Source organism: Protopterus annectens, chromosome 3.part1, assembly GCF_019279795.1.
Source record: "Protopterus annectens isolate FY-2018-M chromosome 3.part1, PAN1.0, whole genome shotgun sequence".
Lineage (NCBI taxonomy): Eukaryota > Metazoa > Chordata > Ceratodontiformes > Protopteridae > Protopterus > Protopterus annectens.
In genome coordinates this window covers 1,817,477,690-1,817,501,962 of record NC_056732.1, presented here as the reverse complement: position 1 = coordinate 1,817,501,962, position 24,273 = coordinate 1,817,477,690, and the positions used below count along the sequence as shown (strand labels likewise).

Genomic DNA, 24,273 nt, shown 5'->3' with positions numbered 1-24,273 from the left:
GTGAGGCAACAATGCTAATCAAAGGCTTATCCCCTTTCTTCCATACTAATGTTATGAAAACAGTGTTGGTTATGTGTCAAAAGGAGTTTGAATATCTAATGTTCATATACATTAATGAATGTATCATCTTCTTCTTCTTTTTCTTCTTCTTTCAGCTTTTTAGGTTAGGGGTCACCACAGCGAATCACTGTCCGCTCATGATTGGCAGTGGAGTTTTTACAGTGTCGAGTTGCCAGCCTGGTGCCCAACCTTCACAGAAGGCACACACATGCACACACTCACACCTAGGGTCAATTTAGAGTGTCTAATCCACCTACAGCATGTCTTTGGGATGTGGGAGGAAACCGGAGCACCCAAAGGAAACCCACGCAACCACAGGGAGGACATGTAGACTCCGTACAGAAGGCACCCCAACCGAGGATCGAACCGGAGAACCTCTTGCTGTGAGGTGACAACGCTAATCGCTGCACCAACGCGGCCGCCCCACATTAATGAATGTATCTACTGTGGCATAATTATATGGTATATAAGTACTGGGTCTCTTGAAAAGATTATATTAATCACTATCTGTTTGTTTATATATGGCTTTTAACATGATGTCTCGGCAAAACATTTTTAGACTCGTTATTACATTTAATTTAATATTCTTAGCTGGAATGAACTACACTGAGTGTCTCAGCTGTCTTGTGTAGTGGTACTGTTACAGAGTGGACTTTTTTAAGGTTAGCTGTATGGTTAGGGTTGACATGGGGCAAGTTTAGGGTTAGAGTTAGCAAAAATTACTTTGCCCCACCACTGCAACTTTGTAATGCATGCTATCCCTAAGCTTTAGGTTATATAACCTGCAACTTCTCTTTGAGGTGTCAACACTATTTAAACTCTTTACTGTTACTGGATTTTTTACTTTAGGCTGTAACAAAGTTCCTTTTTGGATTTTGATTACATATGAAGAGACAAGATATCTCTGTGAAATGTCTCTCCTTTTATTGTGTAATCCTTGTATACCTTTTTTGTACTTCTGTCATTTTTGAGACTATTAATTCTTGGGGTGCATGCTTAGTCTTAAAAATAGCCTTGTGGTCATTAGTCTAGTAAACATCTATGAATTTATGAGTGTCATCATTTCTTGAAAAACTGGGATTATTTCAAGAATTTCTCTCACTGCAACAAGTGTCATGTAATGCTGTGTTACAAGCCTGTAAAGTTGCAGGATATCCCACTGATAAGACTCTTTCATACATACACTGTTAGCAGATAACTTTGAAATAAATAAAATACTAAAATATTATGGAACCTTACAGGCAGTGGCTCTCCCTAATTTAATGTAATTTAATAAAAAGAGTACAGCTGCGATTCTTTTCCAGTTTTGCGGATCCCTAATAACAGTTATGAATTGAGAGACTTGGTTGCCAGACAGATGAGGTTTGAATCCCACAACTTCCAACCAGTGTAAAACACACAGATATGTGAGAGACAGGGGTTACACCCCTTGGATCTATTCAACTGCCCCACTAAACAGATGATCTCTGTAGCCAAACTGTTGGTACCCAGTAAATTAAATAAATTAGAAGAGATGCACACAGATCTCATTCGCTAAATGATTCACAAATTGCAACCCGGTCTCAGGACCAAATATGGAATATGCACTACTGCCATGGGTATTGTCTTACAACAGCCACCCCAGACTTAGACTGCATGTAAACCACTCAGTCCATAGCAAAGCACCCTAGGCATTTTTCTCTCTGCTACCTCTGGGAACCACAGTGTCTTCCAGTGCCCCTTTACCACAGTAACTGCCTTTAAACAAATTCTTTACAGACAGCACAAGTGCACACTTCCTGTTGAATAATTGTAAATGACTTTTGGCCTGGTAGGGTAGTACTGCTGACACCTTAGATTTTGGATTATGAATGCAACACAGCAGTTACCATACCTCACATTTTTTAAGAAAGAAACCTCTTTATTGCATTGTCACTTATAACATAGGCAGTCATACTTTTATACAAATGAAAGCAAACCATATTGACATATTTTCAGTTGCAAACTTCATATATCATAGCCACAGCAAAAATTTGAGGCCCCTTATCAAATCCTCTAAAGCCAGCTATGAAGGCAGAATTGCAGCTGACAACAAGAACAATCACAAAGCCTTCAATAGCTATATCAAGAACCTCCAAGGCAATACCCAGATTTGCTCTGAGTTATTGCACAATGATACCTCGTATACTGAGCCAACAGATATAGCCAACATACTGGCTGACAGATTCAGTGCCAACTTTACCCCTCTCTCCCCCACCAAAGGCCCTATCACAATACCAGAAGAAAGCCTGGTACCCAACATTTCTGCAGCACAGGTAAAAGCTGCACTCTCCAAAACCAAGAATACAGCATACATGGGACCTGATAATATCCCTGTCTGCATTGTACATGAGCTATAAAATGAACTGGCACCACACCTGTGTGTTCTGCTCAGTCACATCCCTACCTCTGGCTTTGTCTGTAACAAATGCCTCACTGCTACAGTCATCCCTCTCCATAAAGGGGGAGTGACTACAGACTCTGGGAACTATCGCCCCATTAGCCTGACAAGTCTGGTATGTAAAGCTATGGAGTGCATTATCATGGACCTGTTTAACAAAGATATAGGCAATCTCCAAACGCTTGACCCCACGCAGTTTGGCTTTGTCAAGGGGAGATCTTGCCTGCTGAACCTGATTGACTTCTTCCAGGCAGTCACCAAGGCAGTGCATACAGCCTACCTCGACCTGGCCAAGGCCTTTGATACCATTCCCCACTCAGGTGTCATTGATAAACCTCACCAAACTAGGCATCAGTCCTTGTATCACTAGGTGGGTTGCAAATTGGCTTACAGACAAGTCCCACACAGTGAAAGTTGTGGACTCTGTCAGACTGTCGACCAGTCATGAGTGGAGTCCCACAGGGCTTGGTCCTGGGCCCTCTCCTGTTTGGCATCTACTTCTCAGAAGTCCAAGCCAACACAGAGGGACTCTAGCTGACCAGGTTCACTGATGAGTGCAAGCTAAGAGTCATTATTAACTCCCCAAGTGATGCAGACATCCTACAAAAGGGCCTCACTGAGAGCAATGACTGGTATTGGAACCATGGCCTTAAGCTTAATACCAAAAAATGTGTTATCAGTCTGTTTGGAAAAAACTCAGTCCCCACTAATTACCATGTCAGTGGGAGCCCACTGAACACTGAAGGGGCTATGGGCACCCAGGTTGACAGCAAACTCACCTTCAACCACCACATTGCCACTGTGGTCAGAAAGTCCTTCTATGTGGCACATCTCATAACCAAAGGTTTCGCATCCAGGAAGAAAGAGGTCATCATCTCTCTCTATTCATCCCTCATTAGAACAATCATTGAATATAACAGCCTCTTTGGCTTGTACCTGACCAGACACCTGCAACAGCTGGAGCGGCCACAAAAGTACCTCACAACAAAGGATCCTAGGCCTTAAACATTTGTCCTTCATGGACAGACTCAAGAAACTTCAGCTGTTCTCAGTCTCTTATTGTCTACTTAGAGGTGATCTCTGCTTGACTTACAAAGCCATGTCTGACCCATCCCTACTTGAAATGCTACACATAAAGAAATCCCAATCCCCCCATGCCACATGCTCCACAGATTACAACCACATTACCACGATCAACAGAAAATGCTGGAGGGACAGGTTCATCCAGAGACTGCCCATACTCTGGAATAACCTTCGCATTTAAGTCAAGCACAGCACCTCACTGGTCCTCTTCAAGAGAAATCTAGATGAGTGGATGGGTAACAGAAAGTTCACCCAAGGGATCACTCCAGTTGCCCTTCTAGGTAGAGGCACTGTGAACTAACATCGGGGTGGCACGGCACCAGGGCAGTTTTTTCTGGGCTAGGCTTGTAAAGGCTCCAGGGCCATTAGCCTAGTATACACCTATGAACCTATGAACATATAGCCTTCTATACAGTTATTGTTAAACATTACATAGCTCATTAAATTATTGCCTTCTCTTAAACCTCATTCCTCATCCAAAACGTTATTCTGCATGTATTGTTCCCACAATTCCCATTTTTTTTGCTTTGTAATATGCTCCTGCCCTTTTCTAAACATCCCGTTTTCAATTTTCTTTTATCTCTGTTACTATATTCACTACTTCTATTACAGTTGTTTTAGACTTAAATTTTCATTTTCTAGTAATTGATGTTTTGGCAACCACCATAAAGACTTGGCAAGGCCTTACTATGTCTAGGCAATTCTGATTTTGTATCGTAGCTCAAAAAATCATTTCCATAGTTACAACAATTTGCTCACCCAGTATTTCTGACAGAGTAGTCTGCAGGAAATGTTTAAAGTCTGCAAGTCATTACACTTCCCAAAATATGTTCCCATTTACCTCTTTCATTCCCATCACATCTCCAGTGTTTGCAGTCTACCTGAGGAAAAATTCTTTGGAGTCTTCTTGAGGTATAAAAATACCTATGCAAACACTCCAGGCAAAGATCCTAAATCTTTCAGACTTTATTGCATATTTGAGGGTCAAACATTTATCCTCTCATTGTTTCATTGTGAATTGCTTATCCAGTCTCTCCTCCCAATCCTTTCTAACCTCCTCTGATTGGTTCCTAGTTATCATATAATATATTATATGCCCTGTTAATTATCCCTTTTTAACAGCAGCTTCTGTTCTAGATTCTACTAAAAATTCTACCAGTGCTGGTCTTTCATTTAGGACCCCCTATTCCTTTCTCTTTGCCTATACTCTGATATCAATCCTTGATAGGGAAGGCCATCTGTAACCTGCCGTCCAAATGACTTATTTGTCTCTTCCCATTCTATTACTTTTCTGTCTGTAATTACTTGCTCCCAATACCTTGGTTCGTTTTCCAGTTTTCTTCATTAAATTTGACTCCTCATGCCTATTCTCTGCACCCCTAATTGCAGTCATCCCTATTAGCAGAATCTTATTTTTCCACTTCTGTGTTGTCTTACTTCTTAGAATACTTTCTGATACTTTATGAATATAATATTATGTATGGTTATTATTATGTATGGTTATTGTTATTCTCCTTAAAGACCTGCATCCAAAATCCCAGTCTCTCCTTGTTTCTTGAGTTTCACCCCATTTCATCATCATTCTTTTGTACATTGAATTATAGCTTTCCAATTTTACTATCACAATGCCTTAACTGTGTAGCTCTAAAATACCCCTTCAAATCAGGTAATCCCAAATCACCTTGTTCTACTGGAAGGATCAAATTTTCTCACTTGACTCTTGCCCTCTTCCCCTCCCAGATAAAATTTTTCAACTCTTCCATAATTGCTATCGACAGATTCTCCTTTGGTTGCTAAACATATGCCTGACCTGTGTATAAAACTAAAGGGACTAAAAACATTTTCACTGCTTGTATTATGCTGTCTCTATCCATAAAACAGAGCTTCCAATTTCTCAATTTTTATATTATCTTTTTAGCCCCTTCTCATATATTGTTAGCTGCCATAACAGAGTCCTTTTTAATCCATACTCCTAAGTACTTAATTTTGTCATGTCCCCATAAATATGGGTATTGCTGAAACAATTTGTTGGTGAGCACATAGTTTACAACTATAGTTCAATTTTGTCTTCATTAATGTTGTATCCAAAGAAAGACTTGAAACTGTCTCAGAATGTTTCACATCAGTGAAATGTCCTTTTCTGGTAATATCATCTACAAATAAAGACAACTTTTGTTGCTTACCATACCAATTCTATCCTTGAATTTCTGAGTCCCTTATTTTCTTTGCCAGCAGTTGTAAATATAACACAAATAAAGGGGAAAGACAATGTCCCAGCCTGGTTCCTCTGCTCAAACAGAACTTAGGGAGGAAAGTGCCACTTTAATTTTCACCTCTCATCCCTTATATATCCTCCTAATCAACCTAGTAATGTTATCAGGTATTGCAAATGTTTCCATTGCCCTTCTCACAAAATACTAGCTTACTCTGTCGAATGCTTTCACTGCATCAAGACCCGCCAGCACCACTGGCATTTTCTTAAATTCTGCTTCCTTTTGGTCATCATTGTTCTGTTAATATGGTTAAATGTTTGCCTTCCCTCCACAAAATCACATTGATCCATATCTATCAATTTTGGCATCTCCTTTACCATTATTTTAACCATTTTAGACATGAGCACTTTATAGTCATGGTTTGAAATAGGCCTATTATGAAGTGGAGTCTGATGGGTCTTTACCATCTTTAGGTATTACAGCCACCACAGCTTACTTCCAAGATGTTAGTGCTTCTCCTCCTTTTAAAATACTATTAAACAAGGTTGTCCAAGTCTTTCGTCACATTTTTCACTCTTAGATTTCAAATTTTCACAGGAATACCATCTGTTTCTGGAGACTTTCCTGTAGATTGGTCTAATTTCCTCCTATCCTAACTTTCCTGTAGATTGGTCTAATTTCCTCCTATCCTGTCAGTAATTGAGCCTTGTCTACTTCAACCTTGGCATGTTTAATTCTTCCATAAACATTTCCATTGTACTTTTTCTTGATTTCCACATTTTTCTGCTTTTTACAGATTTTTTTATAAAATTTTCAAAATAGTTGTAATACCTCTACAAGATCTCTGGTTATTTTCTTGTTATAGGCCATCCCTTGGAGTTATTATTAGAAAAAAAAAAAACAGTTGGCTAACAACAGTCTTTCTAAACTCATGCATATTATGGAGGTAGTCCCTTATTTTCTCTATTACTCTGAAGTTGCTCCATTTCTTGTTCTGTGAGATTCCCAAATTCTGCAATACTTTAACTTTTGTCAGTCCCTCTGAATAATTCTTGTTACTTCTAAACCATATCCCTTTCTTTTATTTCCACCCTATTTTTAAACTTCACTTTTGTTTTACCAACTCCCTAACTATATTTTCTGAAGAATTTTCTATCTTCCCTAATAACTCCTGAATATTTCACAATATTCATTCCTTAAATTCATCTCATTTTAACAGATAAGTGGGCAAGCACGCACCAGTGTCTCATTTTTGTTTCATTACTCACCATGTTTATTTTAGTCATGATTGGAGTGTGATCTGAAATAGTTATTTGATGCATATCAAACCTTTCAATTAAATGCACAGGTTCCTTTGAATTATAATTTCTGTCTAGCCTAGCCCAGTATCTTAGGGAATAATTTCAAATTCTCTCCAAGCTCCAGAATTCACATCTTCCATACCAAATATTTTTGTATATTTCTTCAGGCATCTACCCTCTTTTATTGGATTTCCCTTTTAGGTTCCCCAGATACATCCTCACTGTTGCAAATCAAATTCTGGTTCACACCTATAAGTAATTTTCCCTACTATAAAAGCTGCTTATTTCACTCAGAAATTTCTTAAGCTCCATTGTAGCAGTTTTAGGTGGAATAGATTCTCAGCAAGATACAACAACATAAATAAATACCTCCTCCCTTGCCAGTAGCCTGTTACTACTACAAATGTACAATTATTATCTTTTTTCCTCTTCTATCACTATTGGACTTCCTCTAGCAATTAATAGAAGTACTCCGATTTTCCATTGTCCCAGGTATTCCACTGAACAACCTTCATGGAATCCTTTCTTTGTCAAATTCACATGTTCAGTTCTTTCCAAATGTGTCTCCTGTAGCATACCTATTTGCAGTCTGCATTTTAATATAATTCATTACTCATTCTTATATATATATATATATATATATATATATATATATATATATATATATATATATACCTGTAAGACCATTCACACTTAAAGATAATATAGAGAGTGTTGTCATTTTGATAAAAAAGATATTATTCCCACAGCTTTTTGTAAATGTCTGCTTTCAGCTTTTGTGTTATGTGCACACACCAGTGTTTGGCAAGATGATCTGTTATACAGTTTTCTTGTCGTATTCATTTACACCTATGTCACATTTTACAAGACTTTTTGTTTTAATAAAAAACTCTCAAAAAATCAAGCACACTCCCATAACCTATTAACTTAATACAAACACACAAAACAATGTATATCTTCAAATAATGAAGTTTAACCCTCCTAATAGGAACAATTGTCCCAGATTGACAGCTACAATCACAGGCTTGAATTGACCTATAATGAATGTTATCCATGCTAGGATTTATGGTACAGCCTGTGCTTCTACTTACACTAAGTGCTGTTTATTTTTGTCGTATCTTTATTTCTCTTTCAAATGTAGAACATTTTTGAGTGAATTCAGAAAACATTTTTTTACCATTGCAAGAAACTGGTATTCTGTTTTTATTGCTCTTATCAGTTTGTCTCAATATTAACATGAACCAGATACAAATTTGCCTTCAGCTACAAGCTTCTCATGTTGCAGTATGAACATTTATTTGCTAGAGGAAACATGTTCATTACATTCAGTGTGCTTGTATTTACTTGTGTCCCCTTGTAACATGTTATTAGATCAAACCAAGGTCTTAATCCAGTCATTCCTGTATGCAAAACTAAGAAAAAGCATATCAGTTTTACTTATGTCATGCTGTTTTTTTCCAAGCTTTCTTCTCTTTTTACATTGCAGTGCCTACATTTTTTTAAACTGAACAAGAAGAAAGAAATAAGAAGGCAAAGGGGAGGTACCTGTTTTCTTCGGTATCCTTGTTACACAAAAAATAACTGAAAAAGCATTACTGCATAACATGCACTATTTCATGTTTTATAAAAATACTGTTAAGAACGAAAACTGTTTTACTTACAATTACCACTTTTCTTCCTCTTCCTCTCTCCTTTATGTTCTTCCAAACATGAATGACATGAAGTAGGGCATATGTTTTGGAGTCCCCTATAAGTTTGTCAAAATCAAAAAGGTCCAATATTTCCAGATTTTCTTGTTCTGCTATATTTTACAAATGTGAGTGATGCTTTATAATCCCACATTTATTCATTAGTTTCTGAGTTGCTGGTTTTATTCTTGTTTATCTCCATCTGGTTCACTTCCAATGTTTTCTTCATTCTTCTAGTCAACTCTCGTGTTTTTTTCTGTCTGTTAAGTATTTTCCTTGGCATAGTCTCCCTATGAACTTTATTGTCAAAAGAATAAGAAGCAGAATCCCATACTGCTTGATAGGTCATTTTTTGTTGGACAAACATTTGTATTTATTCTTTAGCATGTTCTGTATCAAAAATGACTCTGAACCTCCATGAAAAAGTATTCTGAAGATAGCCGGATACAGCAGATTGAATCTCACCCTGCTTCTCGACATTCTCTGATTGCTGGTATAAATTTACTCCTCTTCTGCCTCGTGTGCAGTGAGTAATCATTTTCTATAGACACTCTACTGTCTCAACTTTTAGTACTTTGTCCTTCTGCCACAGTTTTCTCAGAAGTAACTCTTTCTGGTGGTAGAATTGTATCTTTAGTATTAAAGGTCTTTGCTGCTTTCTCATGGCCAGATTTGAAGCATACACACAGTGTGCCCTTTCAGTTAACAATAACTGCTGTGAAATATCAATCCAGTTGCTTGTTTTGCTTTCATAAATTTAATACAGTCTGTTCCTTCCAGTTTCTCTGCTACAGCAGAAAATCTCAGGTTTTCCCTACGTGCTCTGTCCTCTAATGCTACATTTTTTTAAACATCTCTTCTTGGGAAATCTCATACTCAGTCAGCCTTTTCTTATTTTCAACCTGTGATTTTTTTCCTGCAGTTTTATCAGCTCATCTAAATATATGTTTAAAGCTACTTCCATTTTTCCAGTCTTTTAATATTTTAGTTGATATACCCCTTCAGTGTTTTGTTTATAATCAGCTCTGAGCACATTTAACTTATTTTTTCCCTCTACATTACTGGAAGTCATTTCTTGCACCAAAGCTAGTGCCTGAACTGCTTTTTGTTGAACAGCTGCAGGATTCTTTCTAGCCAGTGTTTTCTGCCCACCTTTTGTGATTGATTTTCTTTCAGGTTTTCTAAATTTTTTATTTGCTCTCTGTGAGGGTATTAGATATTGTTATCTGTGCTAGCATGACTGGCTGACATTTTGTAAATAATTGTAAATTAGCATGTGTTGCATATGGCAGTATAACTTGCTATAATTTTGTAAATAAGTTTATGTCTTTTTATTGTCTCTCTGATTTATGCAAGATGTTTGAATGTTAAACAGTGTTCTTCTGGCTGACAAAATGTACATGTTTTTAAAGAGAATTCTGAATGTATGTTATGCCATAGTCAGCTGACCTGGATGTGATGTCATTGTATGCCAGAGCTGGGAGAATAGAATCTTCACTACAGCTGTTTGCTTTCTTTTCAAAGTCTGATATGAGAGAGTAAAATTTTCATAGCAGCTTCCTGTTACTTTTAAAAATCTGTTATAAAAACAGGTTATGAGTCAAGTTGTCCAGTTGTTATTTTCCAGAGCTGTTCAGCAGTAGTACCATTTTTTCCAAAGTAATAGTTCCATTCACTGAGGGCAGACATGTGCCTGGAGTGCGGACATAATTCCTCATCTCGCCTTGCAGAAGTAAGGGTAGAATCTTGCCTTTCTGAGTTATTTAGATTAGATAGGGAGACTTAATTTTCAGATAGTCAGAGAACTACAGCTATTTAGTTAGAGGTTTTCTAAAATCAGTGTGAGATCTGTCCTACAGTATTATTTTCATATTTCCTGTGTGTGAAACTCTGTTTATTGGAATCAATTATTCAGCATTTACATATTTTAAATCCTTATATTTATTATTAATGTTATACTACCTTTCATTGTGGCTGGTTATTTAATGAATATTTTTAATAACTTGAGATTGTTAATGCTTATTGCAATAACACCAGGGCCACTCTATAAAGTCTTACTGCTTGGGATACATGCTACCATTTGTTTCCATATCTATTTTACCCAATATAATTGAACACCCCTTTTGAAGGGTATTGTGGTGTTTGACTGGTGGCAGTCATTACCTTGTAATTTGGGCAAAGAAACACAACAGATCAATCTGTGTCAGTCTTTCCCAAGAGTGTGTGTATGTGTGAATATACTTAGAACTGGGACACAGTGTTCTGCAGTGGTTAGTGTGGAGACTCATTTGGGAACCTGGAGTGAAGCATATAGTCCAGTCCCAGGTTTTGGAACCTGTTCCTGGTGTACTGTTAGAGGAAATTGTGTATTTCTATCCCTGCTTTTAGTGACACTTCCTTACCGGGAACAGTGGTGAGGATTGAGACTCCTTAATTGCTGCCCCGGGGTAAAGAAGGCTTGTCACACTGTCATCCAGGTAGTGCACTTACTGCCTGTAACTGAAATTGACCCCAAAAGACAAATTCACTGTCTCTCTCTTCTGAGTTTCTGTTTTCACACTGGGAGAGGTGAAATTAAGCTGTTACTCAGCGTGCAGCCATTTTGGACGTTGTTACCCTACCACTCTTGCGCTATACAAAGGAAAAGTAAACACAGATGGTAATGTGCAGAGCAGATAGAGGTGAATGCCAGCAACCTAGCTACCTGTAGTTCTAAACAAATAAAGTATGGATAAATATTTGACACAACGTCTTAAAATTGAATAATTACTTAGGTAATAAAAATGCTTAGATAATGCTGATATAAATGAAATATGAAGAGATAAATGCGGTTGCACAAAGAATAGAAAAATAATTTAATTGCATAGATGGCATATTTAAAAGGAAAATTCTGTCTGATAACAGCTAGATAACATGGTGGAGTTTTAATTGAATGACTACTTACTAAAATACTATACTCATTGCAGACAGCAACTTAAATAGATTTAAACAGAGCAAGGTCGTCTAGATTGCAAACGACTACTTACATAGATTTGAACAGAAAAAGGCTTCCAAGAAGACTGACTTTCTACACTACTTTCAGGTCTAAGTATGTATTTTAGCCTAGCTTTTTCCCAGGAACCAAAGATAAGTTACTCTGTCCTTCCTTACACGCAGAAGAAAGATTAACATGATTTCACATATTGCTTCTAATTGTTGGCAGTTTGTACTGCATTGAGCTTCCTGTCTGAAAAATCTCTCTCTCTCACTCCCTCCAACCCCTCCCCCCCTTTTTAAAGCTTTCTTTCTCTGCTACTTTATTCTTGCAGACTGCTACTCCTGTGCCCCCATGTTTGCTGGTCTACCAGTTCCTTCCTATACTCCCTCATCTTACCAAATGAACTGGGACAGTCGAGGATTTTAGAAAGTCTGGGGGGTCTCACCACCAACGTCTGGGTTTTTCCCTTTGTATGCTATATCCCATTATGCCATTGTGGTTAAATATGAGGGGAAGACACGCAATGGGGACATTGAGGCATATCATTCTGCCTCCTTGGCAGCTCAGCCATGTGCACCCCTGCCTCCAGTTTAGATCGTGCATCCTACCCAACAACAATTCCAGGCTCCACCAGGAGATGACCACATCACTGCCCTCCCCCCCTCGGATGGTCACACCCATCCTTCCCTGCTGTTCAGTCAGTAACTCAAGCCACTAATTAAAGCTGGGTTGCTTGGCAGTAGTCAGGGCTTCCTCCTGTACACCACCAGACTAGCTGTATGCAAATTGTTTTACAACTTACCCTGTTTTTATGTGGAAGCTGTTGATTCTTTTGAGAAACTGCATTTCATGATTTAATTACTGCAGACTGAAGTTTCATGTTTGAACAAATTTTTCCGTATATTACATAAAAGAATAAGTGCAATTCTCCTGTGTCTGTTAGCACATCTTGTAAATGTAGTTTTACAGTGCATAATTTACATAAGGCTTACAGATGTGTTACAGTCTGAATTAAGAAAAATGCAAAATACCGACATCATATTTTAAATTCGTTTTGGCTACCTTAGTATCACAATAACAAATTAAATGTGGTTGTCGCTTGATTTATTCAACCCCCCAGAAAAAGAGACTATTTATTTATTTATTTATTTATAATTCAATTCTGATCTGTTTGTATTACTCAGATGCTCATTCACCCATTTACTGTATGTTGTTCATTATGTCTTTCGTGAGTAGAATCAGTCTAGTGCAATGCATGTAAGAACTTATATTTTCCTAAATTTATACAGGAGTAATGTTTAATTTTGCTTAATGCACACCTGACTCCCTGTGAATTAGCAGAAATGGTCACCCTTGAAACTGCTGCATTTGTTGGGGTAATTCCATTTATTTATTTTATTTATTAACTGGGAAAGTCCGACTTGGAACAAAGCCAATTTTCAGCGGAGGCCCAACAAGAAACTTTCCAGATGTATATCTTTGTAACATTGCAGGAAACCGGAGCACCCGGAGGAAATCCACACGAATGCAGGGAGGACATGCAGACTCCACCCAGAAGGCACTCCAGCCGAGAATTGAACTGGAGAACCTCTTGCTGTGAGGTGACAGCGCTACCGCTGCACCACTTTGCCGTCCACACCACTGCCCCCCCACCCCCCAGATGGTCACTTTCGTGGATATTTTCCACGTTTAGTTTTAGGTCTTACAAATATATTCAACCTGTTTGGCTCTCATTGTTGAAAAACCTAAAATAAATTCAGTTATAAAAACAGAACGAGGACTGTGAATGGCAAAGTTTTCTCTATGATATATCCATTTCTTACCACTCAATGGAAAATTCTTAGTTTGTTTAATAGCCTGAGTTTAATTGTATGTAGCCAAACACTGAACAAAAGAAAGATTTATTTAATGTCATGACATATCTTCAGAAACATTACTGTGTTTATGGAAGTTCTCATAGAAATTTCTTTAAGTAACCATAACTTTCCTTGATTTTATGGGGCAACTTAACAGAATTTGTTCTGAAAAATGAGTCATTGCTGTTGGCTAACTTTTTGAGTGTTGCCATCTGTATGGCCTTTCATTATTACCTTCATTAGGTGAATGTGTGACTTCTGTATCCCTTCATTAGGTGAATGTGTGACTTCTGTATCCCTTCATTAGGTGAATGTGTGACTTCTGTATCCCCTCCTTCATTGAATGTTGTGTGTCTTCATGCATTCCTTCATTAGGTGAATGTGTGACTTCTGTATCCCTTCATTGACTGTGATGTGACTTTCCTATCCTTCATTAGGTGAATGTGTGACTTCTGTATCCCTTCATTAGGTGAATGTGTGACTTCTGTATCTGTATCAAATTAAAGAAATGTTTATGAATGGTTTAATTAATATTGATTTGGCCAATGCTCCATAGTTATTTATGTTCTGTAGACTGCAAACATTTTTATTTATTTATTTGTGATGTCAGCAGTGTTTATCTACCTAATTTATTTAGGATTCATCCATGGTTCTTGTGCTTTTTCAGTGACTTTTGCATTTTGAAAATAAAAACTACAATTACTAAAGCAGTTGAACCAGTTCAGACCCGTTCTTACACCTATTAGCAATTAGAAAGCCAAACAACTGTAGAGAGGTCTTGTATTGTAAAGTTTCAAAGAATCATGCCAGTGTGCTACATTTTAGTAAATTAATAATGGTGTATCATATACCTGTTTTAAAGAATTATGCAGCACAACTTGTTAACAGATTAAAAAGACAGACCACGTGTCTCAGATTTACCTCAAAGTATGCAAACTGCCAGTATGATGTGACAGTAACACCACATGGCAAATATATAATAAGACTGAGAAAATTTGACATGCCGACATCTTTACAACCAAAAGCTTTAGAGCCAAAGCTTTGGGGAGAGAGAAGATTCAGTTTCCATGTACTGGTAGAATGGATGAAACTGAAAGTGTTTAGTACATTTTGTTCGAGCTGCCATGCAGATGTGTTAAGCAGAAGTTCATTGTGTAAGTGTTAACTCATGATTACCAACACAATACTGGACTGAACTGAGTGCAGACTTCTGTGGGACCCTCCCAATAACGTTATTGGTAGCAAATGTAATGAACCCAGTTTCATCTGCATCAGCTAAAACTGTTATTGTGGTCTTATATGAAATACTGTCACTTTTTGTCGTACCAGTCATTTTCAGATGAAGCAGATAACAGCCTTTTAGTTGTTTAACTTTTCCAAATTTCTAGACTTCTCACATAGGAGAATCATATATTTCTGAACACAAGGTCTAGTAGAAAATTTTATAGGTTCATAGGTGTATACAAGGCTAACAGCCACTATGGCCCTTAAAAACCTAGCCGTGCAACCCAAGTGTGACCCACAAATTTGATTTATAGGGGGGAATTTACTGACTGGCACTGTCCATCAGAGACATAAGAGATAAAAGACATTTGAATGTCTGATTACCCATTCCTTGGTCCAAGTTGTGATTAAATAGGGATAGGGAGGCACTCTGCTTCACATGGATGGGGAGCCTGGTCCGGAGAATGAGAATGTCTCTCCAACATGTCATATATATGCTGCAAGCAAAATTTAGTAGTTCTGATGCTGTTTGTTTTGCAGACGTGGAAATGATACATAAAAACAGGGTCCAGGGATGCCTTGAATACCAGACAAAGATCACCTCGCAGAAGTCTATATGATACAGAGTAAAGAGACAGGGCTTTGAGCAGTCAGCATAGGACATTTTGTCTACTCCGTGTAATTTTTTTTTTTTTTGTAAGGAACCTTTGTCGACATTCCAGTTGCTGCATATGTCTGTTCAGGTACATACCGAAGGAGGCATTGTACTCTGTGATGGGCTAGATGAAGATGAAGACTGAGTACAGTGGTATGATGACCTCTGTGGCCTTAGATGCCATGCCCTTGCTTATAAGGTGAACAACAAAGAAGGATTTTCTTACTACCTTGGACACATGGTCGATGGCTAGATTACTATCTACATGAATTCCTAGATCCATAACTAGTGAATCAACTTTTAAGGGTGTTTTATTGATGACGTAGTTACCTGGAGTAGCAGACTTTCCAAAAGATACTATAATGCATTTCTTGGTATTGAGTTTTAAGCCATGGCTTTGGCACCAAGAGTTTATCTGTATTAGACCTTATTAAAAACTGTTCTCATCCATGGGAAGATTCAATGATGGTTTGTTAGCCAGAGGCCTTTTACATTGGCTTGACATCCAAGAAGTAGATGCCAAAGAGGAGTGGACTCCACTGGTGACTGGCCTCTTTGTGGATTTGACCTTACCAATTCTAATCCCCTGGGTCCTGTCAGTGATCCAGCTATCCAGTGTGTTATAAAGGGGTTTATACCTAGTTCTGTATGTATGTTGACAGTGCATGAGTGGTATATTGTATCAAATGCCTTAGCCACATCTAGGTAGGAAGTATGCACAGTTTTACCCTCATCCATTGTCATAGTGACCTTTTCAAAGAAGTCCACCAAATTTAGTAAGCACAACCTTCCTTTGACAAAACCAAACTGTGGTGGATCCAGTATCTGGGTCTCCTCTGTCCATGTTGATAATTTTCATGATAATTATTTCCATGACTTTGCTAATAAGACTAGTTAGACTAATGGGGCTGTAGTTTCCAGGAACTGTTGAAGATTCTCCTTTATGAAAGGGGCTAACTTTTGCAGGCCTTCGTTCATCTCGCACAAAGCCTGTTTTAAGAATATTGTTAATTAATGACTCCAGAGGTCCAGATAAGTCGTATTTTAGACTGTTCAGGAGACATCCTGGGATTTTATCAGGGTCCATTGAGGCCATGTTCTTGGCTTTAATGAGTGCAGCCAGTACATACTCCCTAGTTATAGTTGGAGGGGTTATGTTTGAGAATGTTATTGGGGGGATGGTTGGGGTGAGAGGGGGGGGTAAAGTTGGAACTGAATTTGTCAGCAGTTGGTTCGCTATATCATCAGGCTTAGTGAATGTAGCATCATTAACCACCAGTTCAGCACATTGCTGTATGCTGCCCTTGAGTTTTCTGGCATAGTTTGTAGAAAGCCTTATGATTATCTTTCACCTGGAAGGATGCCTTAGCCTCAAAGTTAACTTTACTTGACCTAATATTTACTTTGATAAGAGAGTTTTTATTCTTAGGGGAATTGCCTTTCCTGATTTTTTGCTATATTTTTCCTTTTGTTGTATATTCTGTTTAATTGGGAATGCCACCAGGGCAGTTTGTTTCTGGGGCTAGTTCTAGGCTTACTTCTGGTAGGTGCGGCAGCCTCTATGCAGCCACTGACATGGTCGTACAGAATTTCTGAGAGCATTTCAGCACAGGGTGGTGTGTGTTTTCAGGATTTGGAGTGACATTGAATTTTGACAAACCATTACTTAATATCAGGTAATTTGCCTTGAAATAGTTCCTGTTACTGTTTTAGTTGGATTGCAAAGTTGATTTTGATTTCAAAGGAGACAGCTTTATGGTCAAATCTTACCAAGGAGAATGAGATATTAGTGGGTGGCAGCATTCTCCCGTATTTGTGAGCATGAGGTTCAGAATGTTGGAGCCTGTAGTGGGTGTATTCACTATTTCGTCAAAGGTGTCTGTATTTACGAAGTTCAGGAATCTCCGTACCAGTAGATTTGAGGCCATGTAGGATTCCCAATCTATAGAGGGGTAATTAGTCTCCCCTGAGTAGGGTGTTAGGTTGGATGGTAAGTGTCTTCAGTAGGTCCACGTTTGCATTGTGAGCTTTTTGGGATATGGAGGGTGACCTGTAGCTAGCTAGGATATTGTTCGGGATTTTGTCTGTGGTGATCTGCATGTGGAAGAACTCCAGCACCTCATCCTGTTTGAACATCCTTGAGTTATGTTTGTTATTGATGCATATTGAGACACCTCCACCTTTAGCCCTTGTCTGTGCAGCTACTGGTCTAAAAGTGTGGAGGGCACTGAAACCTTGTACTGCCACGGGTCTGCTGTTTTAAACCATGTCTCAGTAACTGAACAGATGTTTGTATTGTCAAGTGTGAGGAGAGCTTGGAGAGAGTGCAATTTCTTTTATTTAGCTCCTGGAATTGAGTAAGAAAGCCTTCAGGTTCTGATGAGATGATTTTTGCTATGTTGGTAGGTTTGTCAATATGGTATTGCCTAAAAAGGCACTATGGGAGTGGACAAAGCCTTTACCAGTATTTGAAAGCCTAGAGAGGAAAGGGGCAGACCATCCTTGGCAAAGCAACATGGTCTGTTGACCCGGCCTTCCAAGCTGACAAATATAGTATTCCCTTGGAATAATGCCAGAAAGGCAGTAAGAGGTTGAAATCAATATTTTTGTGCTCACATTGTGACATCATCCTTGGTGCTGGTCATATGCTGCTCAATGCCAGGATCGTACCAGCCTGAGACGCAGTCTGAAAGCTCCATAATGTCTCTCTTCATATAGTTCAGGGAGGTGCATCTCAGGTCATTTACACCTACATGGACTATGATGGAATCATATTGGTACCTCTGGTGTAGTGACTTGATTGCATGCATGATTTGGTGGAGCCTGGCTCCAGATAAACGACTTACAGACCATGTAGGAAAAGGAAATTGCTTGCAAGTAGTATGTCTAAATATCCGTGAGAGTATATACAGACATTTCATACAACTGCCAGTAAATAACTTTTTCAGATTTTTGTAAATTGTCTATACAAAGCTAATATATATATATATATATCCATTAAACAAAAATAGCTATTAATAACGAAACACACCAAAAGCACTGCTACAAAAAAAAAGGTTTTAAATAAAAAATTTTACTGACAACAAAAGACACAATGTGCAGTGGTATTGAAAAATATACACGGTACTGCTAAATGAACTAAGGACCATTAAAATAGTCCTAGGTTTTCACCTGACGTCCGCACAATTATTCACGTCAGTGAAAGTCACTATAAAATCAGTAGATACTACTGTTTTGTACAAAGATTGCTACATTTTTGAAAACCTGCAGCATTCTGAACTGCAAGGTCAAAATCTGTGTCAGGGAGATATGTGTAATAGGGCTAGATGGTGCCCTGTACATCTCAACCACTGCAGTGTCAGTGATGCAACAGGTAGCATGTGCTTTTGGTGCTGTAAGACCAGAAGGTGGTGGGTTCTATTCCCACTCCAAGTGATGGGTTGCTGACACTGCAGTGCAGCAATGGGGGGGGGGGGGGCTACACTCCTGAGTGTGTCGTCCTTCAGATAAGACTTTAAACCAAGGTGCCATCCACTTGAGTTGGTCTTTGCTGAGGTAGATGTAAAGATCCTACAGCACCCATTGAAAAGAGTAGGAAAAGTTGCCCACATCTTGACCAAACTTCCCATAGTAGTAGAAATGCCACCTTAAGTCTCCCCTGAAAAGAGGCTGCTAGCCTCGTGGGGCTAATCTGGTCAACAAAGGGTGGATGGATAGATGGCTGTATAAAATGTATTACTAGTTTGGTTAAATTACAATTTTGTGCTCTTAAAGACGTCTAAAGTTTAAAGAAAAATTAATTTTTGCCGTCTGAAATTCAAAGCAGTAGTCTGAATGTGTGTAACATACAAGATATTTTGTTTAATGTATTTAAAATTGAAACCTTAACATTTTTATTGCTGTAACAATCTAACAAATAGACATAAAGATACCATATTGTAGACAGAATGAATGGTGGCCTGTAATAGTAGGGGAAATTTTTGTTAATTTGTTATTAAAATAGAGAGAGTAAATGTGACGACTAGCTGATTGGTAGATCTTCACCCAGTAGCCTGAAGCTTGAGTTATGTTTGTGTTTCAGGTACTCAGATTTGCTCTAGGAACACCAGCTTTTACAAACTATAACTCATATTCAGTCAGAAGACTCTGAATTTAAGATTCCCTGTGTGTATAAGTACTCAATGTAGTAATTTGTTAAAGGCTAATGCATATATGTGGAGTCAGAAAATCAAGTCCTCTGATTGGTGCTGCACTGTAATCTTTATTTTGATTGGTCGGATGCTAACCTATCTCATGTGTACTTTCTTATTTTTAAAATATCCACACATAGTCATATTCACATCTATATTGTATCATTTATGTTCTCAGGAAAAAAACATTCTTTATACTTTTTCCACAAACATGCCCTGCTGTCTCTTCCTTCCAACAAAATAAAACACTCTTTCAACTTTCTTTGCACACTCTTTCAACTTTCTTTTTAGATAGCATATTCCCCTTTACTGGTAACATATTCATTCCAAATCTTCATAGGAAATTCTGACACTGTACTGTCTTGTACATTACTTCTCTCTTACTTTAATGGCTTTAATTACTTCATCTTGTAGATTTCCCCATGGATTTACATAATAATGTAGTTTCATTACATTATTATACCACATTATTCTATCTTTCCCCATACTATAAATTTTTATTTCCAAGGTTAATATTTTTTCTTGATAATTTTAATTTCTTCAAGTACATATCCTTGTTCCTGTTCTAATAATCTCAGATGTTTTTGTACTTTAACACTCTAATTTCTCATTCACTTCCATCACCTACTTTAATCTTCTATCCAAGTTTAAAAAAGCAGAATAAACAGCTGATTTAATAACCTCAATCCCCCTTCATCTTCAGTCATATAAAACACACCTCTTTTCACTGGGTTTAATCTTGTACCCCATATGACAGAAAACACCAGTTGCACAATTTCCTTTTCATATTTTACTGTGATCATGTATTTGACTTGAATACTGTTTTTCCTGTTAACACTGAGTTATAGGTTCATAGTTTCATACATTAGTACTAGGCTAACTGCCCTTGTGGGTCATTTTCAGCCTAGCCAATTACCCCATGTGAGAATCAAACTCTGCACCTTATGTTTGTAAGATAAACACCTTAACCATTATGCCAACCTCCCACCCCTCCAGATAAACCTTTTTCCTGAATGCTAATCTATACAGTCTGATGTTGTCCTTTTCTTTCTTCCTCACTAATGGGTTCTGATCCGATCCTTGGATCCAACTCAGCAGCATACACTAGACTTTGGATCCAGCTTCCTTTACCCATAATGCTCTATTCCTTCCCCATTGCCTCAGATCTTGTTTGCTGCCATCATGGTTAGCAGTAGGTCTCACTCTCGAGCATTTGTAAGTAAATTTATTTCTTATTGTTAACTACTAAAATTCTCTAATTTTCTTCTATAATCTTTAGATTTTATTCTTACATCCTCCCTCTTAGTGGTCGCTGGTATTAGGGATTTCTTAGACCTTTAGTTAACCCCCTTTCTACTAAGTTCTTAGTAGTCTTCGTACCATTGTTGGTATCTTCTCTAACCTGATTTTAAAGGTGTTTTCTTTAAATAGCATAGTTGGTACTTTCATCCTTCTATTTCCTTTCCAGGCTGTTTGTAATAATTACCTTTTCCTAGTAATTTTATGCCTAACTTCTATTTTTTTTTAGGTAAACAAAAAAAAAAAAAAACAAAGAGAAAAAAGAAAAAAATCTGTTCTTTTTATTGTGGTCATTAGCTCTACCTAACCTGTAGTTATGTCAGAGAAACCAACAGGATTTAAAAAGGTGCACGTCTTGTGGGCAAGATCCCAAATTCTGATGCCCACAAGAAGTGCATGCATTGTCTGGGACTAGACCATCTTAACACGGCCTGTACATTATGCTCATCCTCAAAGGCTTACTTCCTGCCACTTCTGGGGCTGAAATCCCCTTTAAAACACCAAAATTTGCTTCTTCGGACTTCTGGAAGAGGTCTTCTCTGAAGTCCCCAAGGACTTCCTTGGATCCGATAGCAAAGGTTAAAAATTCTCAGGTCTAACCTCCTTGGATCCTAAACCTCTTATCCCTCCCTCAGATCCAATGGCCTCTTTGGATCCAAAAGAGTTGGCTTCTATAGTGATATCTCCTTTGCCTCCTACTTCTTTGGATCCTAGGCCCTCGGATCCGACAGCCAGTACATCTCACAGAAGCCATACTCCAGAGTACGCAGTCAAACTTATTTCTCCTTCCTTTCTCATGCAGTTACTCCAGACTCTGAAGAAACATTCTCAACCACCTTCCACAGCATCCTCTAGGTCTTCCAGAAGTCTGTCTGAGATGGATGTGGATAGGAAGATGCATAAATTCTTCAGAGCTCAGATCCAGGTGGGGGTTCTGCCAGCTGCATCCCCTAGTGGATCCGTGCATGTGCCTTTGAAGCCCATTATTTCTCCCTCTCGATCTGACCCGTGGTGTTGGAGTCAAAGGAGCTGAGATCCCTGAGAGGTTTCAGCATCAGATCTAAGGAAAGTTCTTTCCTGCACTCCCATGATTTCCCTGACTGGTTCTGTTCTGATACCCTCAAATCAGAGTGGGTCTCGGAGCCGAGATGTTGGTGCCGGGTCCAAAGGGTTGGGTTCAGCTCTGATTTTGTCAGATCTGTCCCTCCCTCCCTCTCAGAGTTTTGGCCCTGGACAGCTCGGATCTGATTCTCCCGTTGAGACTTGGATCCAGGGGTGGCCCCAACCTCCCTTCTTCAGAACCTTTAGCTCCAAGGAGTGAGAAAATGGATTCTCCTGGTCCCTTGGCATTCAAGTTCTTAGAAAGGGACTTCTCTTTCCATAGAGAACCATTGTCTCATGTTTCAGATCCTATCTCTTTTCTGTCATTGGTTTCAAGCTCTTAGTCCATCAGACCTACTCCACAGGGACAGCCAGTTCCACTAAGTCTCCAGACAGTGCCACTAGAGGAACTTCTCCTCTCTTCTGATACCTCCCCTGAACATCTGACAGAGGAGGTTCCTTGGAAGAGGATGTCCAAGAGGAGCCACACAGACTCCCCCATGGAGTTTCTCATGGAAGACACTGATTTTGATGAGGGAGAAGGTTCCCCCATATCGCCACCTGATGACATCTCCTTTGGGAATATTCTAGAAATCCTTAAGCAGAAAGGTGGCTGGTCATCCCAAACTCCTTCTCCTGAGGAATTGGTGTTTTTGGAGGCTTTGGTACTGGACCATCTATGTCTTGGGTGACCCCCTGGTGGATGAACCTATTGACTTGGTTTCCTGCCGGATACTGTCAAGTCCATTCCCAAGCACCCAGACAAGTTTTTGGCCCCTCCTTCAGATCATCCACACTAGAGCAAAGGAATTCCCTTTAATGCTGTGGTGGTGGTGGCAGCCACTAAGAAATAGCTAGCAGAGCAGAGATCTTCTGTGCATCCACCGAACATGCAGTCCATAACGTTGAACAGGTTTGGAAAGTGAGTGTTCGCCTCAGCTACCTTTGCTCTGAGGTCGCTTAATTATCTGGCACATTTTATTAGGCTGCAAAGATATTTGACTAAAGAACTGTCAAATACTCTCTCTCAGTACATGTCTGCTGAGGATTTCAAAAGGACTTCCTCTCAGCTGGCCACTCTTTTGTCTGTTTCAAATGCTTCAATGAGGTTAATTTCTCATACAGCTGAAGATACCTCATGAGCAACGAGTTCAGGTATCACCATAAGGAGACACACCTGGATGCGGCTGTGTGACTTTGCAGAGCCCTTTATTAATGCCCCATTTGATGTCACTTTCTTATTTGGCCCATCAGTCAAAGATATACTTACCTGCAGCAAAAAATATGGAAAAACCCTGTCTGCCTTAGGAATCAAGTTTTCTATCCCTCAATGCACTCAAAGATGTGGTAAGAAGATGTGGTTCCATAAATCTCAGGGAGCTTTCCAGGATTCACGTGGGATAATTCCTCAAGAGGCAGAGGAGGAAATGTTAATTGTAGACATCACCCTAGAGGCAAAAGAGGCCTGCAGAACCAGGGCTTTAGAGAAGAATCCTTCTCTGACAGGCCCCATCAGCGCTCCTGAAGTGCTGCCTGTCTATCCAACTCTGGAGGCAGTCGACGGTCAATTCTCTTTGCACATCGATGCCTGTACAAATATTACAATGGATTTATTGCTTAGAATAATATCCAGAGGTTACTTCATATCCTTTTTCCTTTTTCTTCCTTGTCTGAAGAAGAAACTTCTCAACATTCGACCCAGTCAGCAAAAGGAAGCAGGACAAGAAATTCAAAAGCTGGTAGATAAAGCGTCCTCCAGTCTCCCACCCAATCAGATAGGGTTCTTAACTTGCTCATGCTTCTTTTTGGTGCCAAACAAAACACCTCAGACCCATTTTCTGTCTAAGCAGTTTGAACCAGTATGTAAAGAAGACAAAGTTGCAAATAGTCATGGTTAACTCCATCCTGCCCTTTTTGCACAAGGATGACTGGATGTGTTGTATAGACCTTCAGGATACGTATTATATAAAAATAGACAGACGATCCAGAAGGCATCTTCCCTTTCGGCTGGGAGCCAGTCGTTACCAATTCGGAGTTCTGCCCTTTGGACTCATCAGAGCCCCAGGGTGTTTACCAAAGTAGTGGCAGCTCACTTGAGGCTCAAAGGATTCCAGGTGTTTCCATATCTAGATGATTGGCACCTCACCTCCCCTTCCAGGCATCAACTTCAACAAGCCAGAGGCTATTTGCTCCAGATTTGCAACGTC

The 24,273-nt window shown here is 39.0% G+C and overlaps 1 protein-coding gene across 1 annotated transcript in view; it reads left to right on the top strand.

Annotated features, from left to right (window-relative positions):
• LOC122798695 (zinc finger protein 271-like) overlaps positions 1–24,273 on the top strand; it is a 250,508-nt gene that overhangs the window by 111,699 nt on the left and 114,536 nt on the right. The gene's annotated exons all lie outside the window — the stretch shown is intronic.